Below are 12,017 nucleotides of genomic sequence, written 5' to 3'. Positions count from 1 at the left end.
AGCCATCGCCGGGATTCAAACCCGGATCACCTCAGTGGAAGGCAAACGCTCTATCCCCTGAGCCATCGCGGCCCCCATCGTAGTCATTGATAACTTATTTTTTTAAACAGAATTATAACAGAATTTGTTTGAATAATAGAGTTATTTAAGAGCATTTTAAGTTACGTGACCATTTTTTATTATTCGTACGTCGCACATTCTTATTATGTATTAAACAGAACACTCTTTTTCTGTATTTACTTTCAGCTATTTCAGGTGTTGAAAAGCTATGTCAAAAATATAGACAGGAAAATGTATGTAAAAAGAGGAGGTAATTAAAGAACAGCAAAATAGTCTGTAATTCACCAATTAAGGTGATGACATATGCAATAAGAGAAATTTTTATTATATGTTAAGGCTTGAATCAGCTGCAGGAATAAATGGAAGCAATAACAGATAAATATGTATCAAATATAAAATGTTGTGTTTATAGTTCCTCTGAGGTTTCCCTTCTTAGATTGTATTGTCAGCTTAAAAAATTAATTTTATATTTATTTCAGAGAAAGTTATGCTTGATCAGCTTTTATTTTCTTTTGTTCTATATAAAAACTGGTGATTCAAGTGGACAACTACTCTTCATCTTACAACTTCCATTTTTCTGAAATTTAGCACAGAAAAATTCAGACCAGTCAAACTACGGTTTACAAAGTTTAAAGAATTAATTATTGAGAAACTAATTATTTCAATAGCAAAAGAGCCTATGGGCTGACTTAAAATTAGCCTCATGACTTTGACGAGCAATAAAATATGAAATAAATAAATTTTGAGGCCTGTTTACGATTAAGAAGCAAATATAGTTCTTTGATATAGTAACTATATCACGTAAATCATTGATGCGATAGTCCAACCCTAACTTGATTTGCTTCAACATCTTTGATTAACTAATTGTAATTTTTACTGATTTTTGCTTTCAAAGCTACGACCGAAAAAAATGCTGGATTATGCATCAAAATCACAAAAAGTACAGTGATGTGCTTGTAATTAAATGGCGTACAAAATGGCAATGACTTATATATATCTTTTAATATACTTTATCGTCAACTTGAATATTACAAAATAATAATTATTGAATAATACTGAATAATCAAAATCTTCACGGGGCAACACAGAAATATTTTATTCATTAATTTTTAAGTTAATTATTAGCATCAATAGTTTATTCTCTTTTAGTATAAATATTAAATTTTCAATTATATTAAAAGCCAAATAAGGAAATATATAAACCATTAAACTCGTAGACTACTTTATATTAAATTTGATTACTAATGACCAAAAAATGATAACTAGCTGATAGTTTTCACGGAACTGGTGTGCCAAGATTGAAAAATAGATTTTTGGAAAAATTTATTGAAATTTGGGGATTTGTTCGTTATATGCTACAATTCTGGTAACTGTAATTCTTCAAAAAGTTCAAACAAATTTAAAAGAAAATAAACACATTACTTTTTAAGAAAATTTAAAATTTACCCCTTCCCCTCTTTAAGGGAGCATGAAAAATTTATGGTTCTTGCGTAATAATAAAAACAATGAATAAGATGGAGGATTCTTTTAAATACTTATTGTTTATATAATTCGTAACTGATTACATATTGCAGAAAATTCTAATGATATTTGAGTAATTCTTTTTTATTTAAATTACAATATTTTCCTAAATTTGTTACTTTATAAATAAAAGTATAATATTTTTTATGCTTTCAAAGAATTAGTTAAGATCGTTAATTTTCAAGATGTGAAAAAAATGTCTGCTTTTCTAAAAACTAAAACTGTTTATTTTCTTTAAACTTCGCATGATTACTTTTATAATTACTCAAAAAACTTGGATTGACGTGGAATTCAAAACAAAATCAGTAGAGTTTTATAAGTAATAAAGCTTTTCTTTTGACCTAAATATAAAGAGAAAGTCACGATTGGTAGAACAATTTTCTACTTTCAAATGTCATCGTATCTATGGACCTATTCGCTTTTTGACAGAACCCCGCCTATTTCTGTCATGAGATATTGGCATGATATGGCTTATTTTTAGAGAAGACAAATTTTATGCCAAGTTCATTTCAAATTTATGTTTCAAATTAAAAAACATAGTAAATGAATTTGATCATTTTCACCGTTAATAGATACTTCAAATTTGTAGAGATTTTTATTAATTCTATTATTGCGTTTATTGCTTGTTAACTTTAATTGCAATATAGCTATTGAATTATTTATACTCCTATTTTAGTTAACTTATATCATTTTTAAACATTAATTTTTATAGTGTAATTCGCAAAAATAATATTGTTTCCATGTGATATTTTGCAGACATATCAAATATTTAACTTACCACCAAAACTCCTAAGTTATTTCCTGGAACAACAACCCCGCATCTACGATGAAATCAACTGGCACAATTTCTTTAAATATTCAGAAGTAAAAAAAAAAATTAACAAATCTTTAAGTTTTAATGCTTAAAATTGGGCCGTTGGAATTCTTTATGAGAAAGTACAATAACTGATTTAAAATGTAATTGTTAGTGTAATTATATTAACTAGTGCTGTTCCTTCCTTTAAATAAACTTTATACTAAGGAATTTTTTAAAAAAATTTTAACTTTCTTGTTTTGGTGAGGTTTTAGATTAGTTTAGACTATATTTTAGCTTCTATAAAGTTTCTGATGCCCAGGCTAATACATTTTCGCATTATTTTAAGACAGACATCATGATTTAGGAATCATAAATAGAAGCAGTTAGAATACAAGAACATAAAAACTATTGTCTGATAAGAGAAACAAAGAAACAATTTTACAGCAATTATTTGAAATACGTAAGATTGAGAATCATTTTTGAAATTTCATAATTGAGTAATGAATAAAGGACTGAAAATTGTTAGAGAAAAACATAGAAACGCTCTAATTACAGTTTACATGATGTTACGAAAATTTTTCTGAAGAGTGTTAAGAACGGTAAAATAAGTTAAGAATTAATGTAATTATGGTGAGATTATACAAACTCATTTAAAGTTAAAAATACCATGAAATGAATATATGTAGAATAAAATGATACATCGCATAGAAATCTATATAAATGCTTAAAAATGTAATAATGTATGCTCTCTGTCTTTCTCCAAATGCATAAATGATTCGAAAAATAAGTACATAAGTAAAGAATGTAATCCATCTTCTTTAACAAAGTTAAAATTAAAATATGTCATTAATTTATATTCTTAATGCTTGAAACAGTTCGTTGCGTTCTCAAAACAAGATACTACTCCACCACCCTCTTATTATTCTATGGGAAAATAGGGCATAAATAGAAAAAGATCATGGACATTTAGTTTATCCGTAACTAATACACTGTTTGAAAAAAGTCTCTTAGCTACCAATGACGAAAATTCCTTTAATTCGAATGATTCGTAATTCATTTGTTACTCTTTTTCGCTAAATTTCCTTTACAGTAACACTTATTTATATTATTCATAATATTTTAATTTTGCTTAATTTTGCTTCTTATACTATTTATTTAATACACTCCTTTCATTTATTATATTACTTTTTCATTAAACTCTTTTACTAAACTCCTTTCCAGCAAAAACGAATCCCCCTAAGAAATGTTTGATGTAATAATCGCAATCTCAAGCAATGCGATGCTATTTTAAAGATTCGAATATATAATAATTTATGTAGCAAGCAAATTACATAACAATTTGTGAACCAAACCCAAAATTATACTTTCTTTGAAAAAGCGTGCTTTTTCTTCTGTTTAATTGATTTGGATTTATGAGACAGATACAATTGTAACCATATACTATCCTCAAATATATACTGTACTAGGTACCTACTATCCTACAATCATTGAAATATGGTTCCAATTGCTCCATCAAAAGATAGATAAGTTCTTCTTTCACTATATTCTTTAATCACAACATTTCCAAAACATATGAAAATTGAGCCGTGGTGGCTCAGAGGATAGAGCGCTCGCCTCCCACTGAAGTGACTGGGTTCGAATCCCAGCGATGGCAGGTCAATACGAATTCCGCCCCGGCTAGCATTGACCACAGTGCTGGAGTAAAAAATCCTCAGTTATAGACGGATGATGAGCTTAGAGTTTCCTTGCCATCAGGCTAAAAGTGGGAGTTTTTCGTGGTTTTCCACACCATGTCAATAAAATGCTCAGTAGTTCCCTCAAAATATCTACCACAAAGGCAAATTTCTCCCAATACTAGGAGTTTCCTTGTCTTCTGGATTCGAAATTGCAAGGATATAGAGTTGAACACTGGTAGTCGTATACCCAAAAAGATAGTTTTAAATAATTACTTTTTGTTTTTAGTATTTAATTGAATGACAGAAAGAAATTCCAGAGGTTATTTAGGTTCAAAATATTTTGAATTTTATGGGATTGCCCGCAAATGAAGTCATGCTTGGAAGGAAGGGAGAGGGTTTGTGAAATTGTGTCAGTTTGTGACAGGAGAGGGAGAAGGTAACACAAAAAGGTTGACATGACACCTTATGATTAAAATAAGAGCATTTTAAATCAGTGAATTGAATATTTTTGTGTGATTAGTTTTTAAATTTTTTCTTTTTGTATTTTACATGAAAATAGGTACACATCTAATCAATAGGGGAGAGTGGGGTCAATTGTAACACTTTTTGCTTAACTATTTTTAACTAACAAAAATCCAATATATTATAAGTATTAATTGACAGACGAGTAAAGTAGACTATCCTCTACTAGAAAAAAAAATAAATACCTTATTTTAAATATTATTATATTAGTTATTAACAATTTTTGACAGTCGTGCACTTGTTACAATTGTCCCCACTTACGGGGTCAATTGTAACAGTTCATAAATTTAACTAAAACATAGTTAATTATACATATTATCATAGTTGTGATATATTTTTTTATTGATCAAAATAGTAGTGATATTTTAGGAGTAAAAATGATAATGAGCAGAGACCTAAAGAGTTAAACTTTTAACTTTAAGGGGTGAAAAATTTTAATTTATGTTGTGAAAGGTGACAAATAAAATAATGCACATGCAACATAATATAAATGATATAGGAAACTATTGGGGGTTCTTAAAGAGTTAAGTAATGGTTTATAAACATAAGATTATTTATTTTCAGCTGTTACAATCGTCCCTTTACTTATTGTTACAATTGTCCCCATGACGCCATTTCAGCTTCATTTGTTAAAAACAATGCTAGTTAATTAGCAAAACTAATCTTTTTTTTATTGAAATGTTAATTAAGGTGTCCACTTACATATTCGGTTACTAATTTTTATTTGTTTAAACAAAATTACTTTGTTACAATATAATATTCTAATACCAAAAAAAGTACTTGCGTGGCGTGAAAATATCTTTTGTGATGTAACTCTTTCAAAAGTACATAAAAATGGTTGCCATCAGGGGTGTAAATGTAGATTTATAAAATACACCTTGTGCGCCACCTAGGAACCAAATCTGGAACCCGACACTCGAAATTTTTGCTCTGTTACAATCGTACCCTGTTACAATTGACCCCACTCTCCCCTACTGTTAGAAACACGGAAAAAACAATTCTGGTAAAATTACCGCACTCTATGGTAATGATAATTTTGGTAAAAAAAAAATCTTTGTTCTAGTATTAAAAAAGAAATATACGGTATTTAAACCATTTATTCGGCAAGTTTTTCGTTCATATGGTAACGGTTTAACAAACATTGTGACTTTCAAAATTACAGTTCTTATTACCACAAATTTATTAAAAAACAAAAAACTGGAAAGTAAGTTAACCGAATAAATGGTTTTTACCCTATACTCTAAGGCAGGGATGGGGAAACTACGGCCCGCGGGCCAACTGTGGCCCGCCGGAAGGTTTTATCCGGCCCGCGGACAGAATTTTAACTTGCCGATCCATGGCGAATATAAACAATATACATTATACGTCCATTTTCTTGTCTACTTTGTATAAAGCTATTTTTGTTCTTTCTTTTTTAACAAAGTACTGATGACCTTTTTACTTTCTCTATTTTTGTTCGACAAGACATAAATTGATGGAAATAGTTAACACAGACAGCTTCAATTGGTAAAATGTTGAAAGCAGAAGTTCCTTATAGAATAGCCGTAGATTAGCTCCAACTAGTGTTTGTCTTTCTCGAGGAGCTGACATATGGAATCTAATATAGGTGAATTGTACTTCACATGAGGCAGACTACACATTTTTAAGTTCCAACGAGCGAATTTTTCAACCGGGGCGAGTTCTAACATTATTTACTGCGTATGGAAAGATTGCACACATACAACGTCATTGTAAATAATGGTGAAATTATTAAATGTATAAAATGGCTACTGCTTTTTTTGAGTTATTTGTAAAATTTTTTAACCCCGAAATGGCAACTAAAAAACCCAAAGTTGATGTAGAGTGCCATGCGTTCAATGATGAATTGACTGTATTTTATTTCGGAAGTTAGAATTTTTATTTTAGAAGTTCTTACTAGGCCCACCAAGCTTTTTTTTTCTAGAGTTATGGCCCACGACCAAAAAAGTTTGCCCATCCCTGCTCTAAGGTATCATTATAAAATTGCCAAATTCTACCACATTTATAAAAATTTATCACATAATATAAAACCACATATTATTGTTAATTATTCCAAAATCATTACCAAAGTACTTCGGTTGGTGCACCCACGGAGCCAGAAACACAATAAATTTTATGCTATTGTGTTAGTTTTGACCATTCTTTTAGTGAAAAGAAAAATAGGATTTTTCTTCCGAAAAAAAAATTGTTTTTTCTTGTGTCTACTGCAAGTTTATTTTAAATTTTAAAATCTATTTTACAGTCTTAAAATAAATAATAAACGTCAATCATCTGAAAAATGTTTTAAGCAGAATCACTAAAGCATTAAATTTGTTCTTGTTAACATGAGGATTGAGTGCAGACAATGTTGTTTGTCGAACCGTTTCAAATTATAATTAAGTTAAATGAGATCGCACGAGAGAATTATTACTGCTTTCAAAAATTTTTACAAAACTTACATTTCAATTCTTTTTGGAGAAAAAAAATTATGAAATTTTCATAGTTTAGCAAAACTTACTCTTATTATTTGTTCATATAAACATCAGTAAATAAATATTTAATTACAAAAAAGATAATTTAATTATTATCCAAAGACATGCCTCAGTTATACTTATATTGGAATATTAACTTTTGATTAAAAAAACCAAACATACATTTTCAATGTATTCATGTGAAGCAAATATTCAATGACTTTTGACTTAAAAATATAAATTAAGAAAAGCAAGGTGCTTATATTGTTTTTCTATTACTATTTTAGAAGAATGACCAACGTTATTTGTGAATTTTTCAATATTTATGAAGTTTGACTTATTTTTCACTATTTTTGCTGTTTGATTAATTTTCTTATATTTATATTGTTTATTTTTAAATATTTGTATTTTAATACTATATTTAATCTTTTAATGGAAGAAAGTACTTTGAAACCCGCAAGATCTCTACATCCAATGGTTAAATAACAAGATAAAACTCTTTCTTCTACCTAGTAATATCAATGCCTGTATTACTTTCGAATTATACGATACAAAATTGATAGATTTTATGAAAACTGTTTTTTGTAAAAATTACAATTTATTTGAATTTTTATTGTTTGCTGATAGAGATTAGTGTTTGGAAATCACAACTATGCAGAAAAGTAAAGAAAGAGACATGGCATATCTCATACTTATCATTCATGAAAATAATTCATTTGATTTAAAAGACTTCAATCCCTTTATTTTATATGAAAAATAGTTTTAATATTATTATTAGGAAGTAATTTTTATTTAAAAAAATTTAATATGTTTCTCAGATTACTATTAATCTGTTTATATGCTTCATAATTGAATATCATGCGAAATACTTTAGAAAACCTAATCTATTTTAGAATTAAGTGATATATTTTGCGAAGTTAGCGAATTATTTTGCTTTATGTATGATGAAACTAAAAAAATCCATTATTCAAAATCAGAAAGCTTCCAAACAAAAATAGTCAAAGGTTAACTAGAAACAGGGTTTTGCATTTCATATAGTGACTAAATTTTTAACATTAAACTGAAGGTTTTTTCTGTCACCTGACAATAAAAACATCGAAAAAAAACTCTAAAACTGAGATAAAATTAATAATCAAAATTTCTAAAAGCAAAAATTTATTAAAATGAAAATAGAAACGAAAGCAAAGGCTACAAAAAAGGTACTTTTTATTGTTTTGAAAGGAATGATTGAAACTAGTGTTCAAACTAAACTAGAAAATATCTATAGGTCTGAAATTTTATATTTTCTAAGTGAAACGAAAAATAAATTAACTAATGTTTAAACTTAACTAGAAAATATTTATAAATCAGCGATTAAATATTTTGTAATTGAAATAGAAAATAAATTAACTAATGTTTAAACTAAACTAGAAACTCAGGAAATAACTTTTTGATAAAATTAATTTCAAACTATTCATTTAAAACGAATTTATTTTTAATCTATTTTTTAATTAATATCATTTTACAAACAAAATGTAATGAATTTTTTAATAATATTGTAAAATTTTTGCTCGCATAGATATGAAATTTTCCATAGAATGACGTTTTAAGATTTTTTACTCATTAAAATGAAGAAAAACTCGATTAATAAGAAACTCATAAAAAATTATTCAAATATTTCTTTTTTAAAAAAATAATTCTGAATATCTGAAATTGCAAAAATAAATCGAAAGCGAAACAATTATTCGTTAACACTGGGATGAAGTTTAAAAAAAAATAGTCTATTTAGTAAATAATTTATTTAAAAGGTAATTAATTCATAATTGATTAGGAAAACTGATTAGAAAAAAACTTCATAATATTCATCAAATGTATTGGTTATTATAAAAGTAGTACGCACTTTTTTTATAAACTTGCAAAAGTAAAATGTAAGTATAGCAAAAAAAAATATTATCTGACCGTCTTATGATGAATTTCCAAAAAACACATGAAAAATTACAGAAATATGAAAATATTTTAAATATAAGTTTATACCATTTTAGATGTAGCTGTTATACGATACGTGGGTAACAATATTAATTATTTTTAATTGAAAAACATGATTAGTATAATAACAGTTTATCCGCAATTTTTGTTGAAATGCATAACACAGAAAGGAATTTTTTTCTAAATTTTATTTTGTGAACAAATCAAAAGTAATTTTGAAATTAATATCATGAACGAATTAAAAGTCATTTAAAAATCAATTTTATGAACAAAGCAAAAGTGATTTGAAAATCAATTTTTTGAGGTAGGTAGGTTCTTATTTCACGTCGCACTAGAACTGCACAATGGGCTATTGGCGACGATCTGGGAAACATACCTGAGAATGATCCGAAGACGTGGCATCAAAGTTTCGATCCTCTGCACAGGGGATTTTTTGTAAGAAAAAAATTTAAAATGTTTTGAAAAAAAATTTAAAATGTTTTGAAAATCAATTTTGTGGGCAAATAAAAACTGATTTGAAAATGAATTTTGTGAACAAAACAAAATTTATATCAAAATCTATTTTGTGAACAAATCAAAAGCGACTTAATCAGTTTTGTGAAAAATCAAAATTGATTTAAAAATCTATTTTGTGAAAAAAAAAATAATTCAAAAATTAATTTTCTAAAAAAAATTAAGAAATATTTTGAAAATCAATTTGGGAAATAAATCGAAAAAGATATGAAAATTAATTTTTTGAATTATTCAATTACTATATATTATTTTGCATACTTAGTTATGAATTTAATTGCATATAATTACCTGTAATTTACCTAAAATGTTATATTAAACGAAAACTATGTACTAGAATAATTTGTCCACTCTGTATTTAATAGCATCAAATCAAAAACTGTTTGGCATTATGTTTTTATTGATTCATTGTAACAAAGAATAAGAATGTAAAACTTCCACATTTTTACAAAGCATAGAAATGTCATTAACTATCTACTATCTTGTGATAAATGAAATTAGTTGAAAAACGCCCTTAATAATCTCTCTCAACGGGCACGCCATTAAGATGAGGCTATTAATAGAAACTTTTTCGGTTTCCTCCTACTAAATTTCTGTAGGGACTCATTAATAACTTTAAACATTACATTTTTTTGGGCTAAATATAAATATATTGTACTAAATATAATGCTCATGCAATGCTTTAGGTGCATCTTTAAAAACATCATGAATTGTTTTTTGAAATTTGCAAAAAAATGTCTATTTAGTGGTTGTGCGACAATCTGCAGTTACTTAATTTTATCTCTATCGCTTTAATGCTTATATACGGTTATTAGCTACAGATTTCAAAAAATAAATGTTTAAGCAACTTTTTTAAAAAACTAATTTACGCCTCATAAGAAATTAACTCTCTTTTAACTTTATAGTAATTCAATCATATTTCATAGCAATTTATTTGGTAGGCACTTTTTTTTTACCTTAAAAGAAGGTAGATCTAAGATAAGTCTCAAAGATAAATTTAAGATAATCTTTTTAAGTGATAAATTTTAAACATAATCGAACTTTATATTTGTGATATTTTTCAACATATCAGAAAAACATATAAAATATTCGGCATATCATTGTTGAGATGGGAAAAAGCAATGCAAGAGTTAAAATCATCGGAAATTATTATATTTGTCTAATGAGAATGAAATTCCTTTCACTAGCAATCTTCTTAAAACTTTACCTAAAACCTGAAACTTTTAATGTAAAAAAGACTGGCATTAAATTATTCAGATTTTTTTTCTTCACTTAAGTATTAAATTATGAGCCTTAATGATTAGATATTTTTTGCTGCACTTTTACTAGAATTTTAAATATTAGATATTAAGGATAGTCTGTATGGAGCACCCTGCATCAATATTAGCGGCATATTGTGTTTCAGTTATAATTAACCTAAAATGTTATGTAAATTATTTTTACAATAATTAAAAGAATTATTACAATAATTAAATAATTAAAATAATGTTACATAAAAATAAATTAAAATAATGTTACATAAAAATAAATGAAAATAATGTCTATTATAAACTGTTTATCTTGATATGAACATTGACCTTTACTGAAAATTTAAACTATGTAGGTAAGTCCCATATTAATTATTAATCAATTCAAATTATAAATTTTGCACTGATTATGAAAAATTTGGCAACATGCAATACAAATATCTCAAATTATTTTGAAAAATTGCATCTTGACCGAAACTCGAATCGATATTTTTTTGTATGAAACATTAGCATTAAGTACGAAATAATACTTTAAATCTCAATAATCAAAATAACAACACCACTAAGAAACGATATCATAAAAAAGAATGTAATTAATAGTTGTTTACAAATAAAAAATGCATCATTTGGCTATTTTTAGATCCGAAACTAAACGCTTTGCCTCACATTTTTACGGTCGATACACAAAACGTAAACAAAGCGAATAACATGTGCCTCCATATACTCTCAAAAGAAGAATACATACTACAGAAACTCACCAATCTAATAGCATGAATATCAAACGAAGAACAAGTGGGAGCGTTTTTCTCTTCAGATGTTCTTTAAATCTTTCAGTTTCCTTTTGATATATTCACTATACATCAGAAGTTAATGGACACACCTGGAAATTCTGCTGCCTTACCTCGCTTTGGCGATTGATTCCACCTGATTTTAGGCTGAGAGACGCATGCGCCGGATCGATGCTCATGACGTCATCAATAACGCCGTTATGTGCCTAGGATGGAATGTTGGATTAGTATGTATATTTGAGAACATCATTGGCATAGTTGAAGTTTCTTTTCCTGCAGAGCAGTTGGATATTCAGAAAAGAGTTAACTGATTCATAAAACTTTGTTTCATCAGTGTTTTTACTAATAGACTAAGAAACATAATAAAAACAATATTCAAAATGATTTCATCTCTAAAATCTTTCTCTATTCTCTCTATAAAATATATATTTCTAATTTCTCTACTTTTCGAAAGAATCTAATTA

The 12,017-nt window shown here is 27.3% G+C and overlaps 1 protein-coding gene across 1 annotated transcript in view; it reads right to left on the bottom strand.

The window, feature by feature from the left end:
- Window positions 1–11,759, bottom strand: part of LOC107438533 (synaptic vesicle glycoprotein 2C) — a 52,743-nt gene extending 40,984 nt beyond the window's left edge. Inside the window, exon 1 of the mRNA XM_016050843.4 lies at window positions 11,524–11,759. The gene's annotated coding sequence lies outside the window, so the exon portion shown is untranslated. The remainder of the gene's footprint in view (window positions 1–11,523) is intronic.
- Window positions 11,760–12,017: the final 258 nt, after the last annotated feature.

The sequence above is a fragment of the Parasteatoda tepidariorum genome, chromosome 11 (genome assembly GCF_982258835.1).
Source record: "Parasteatoda tepidariorum strain Cologne lab strain chromosome 11, Ptep-v5.0, whole genome shotgun sequence".
Classification (NCBI taxonomy): Eukaryota; Metazoa; Arthropoda; class Arachnida; order Araneae; family Theridiidae; genus Parasteatoda; species Parasteatoda tepidariorum.
The sequence above is the reverse complement of the archived record's forward strand: the minus strand, read 5'-3'. Positions and strand labels throughout refer to the sequence as shown.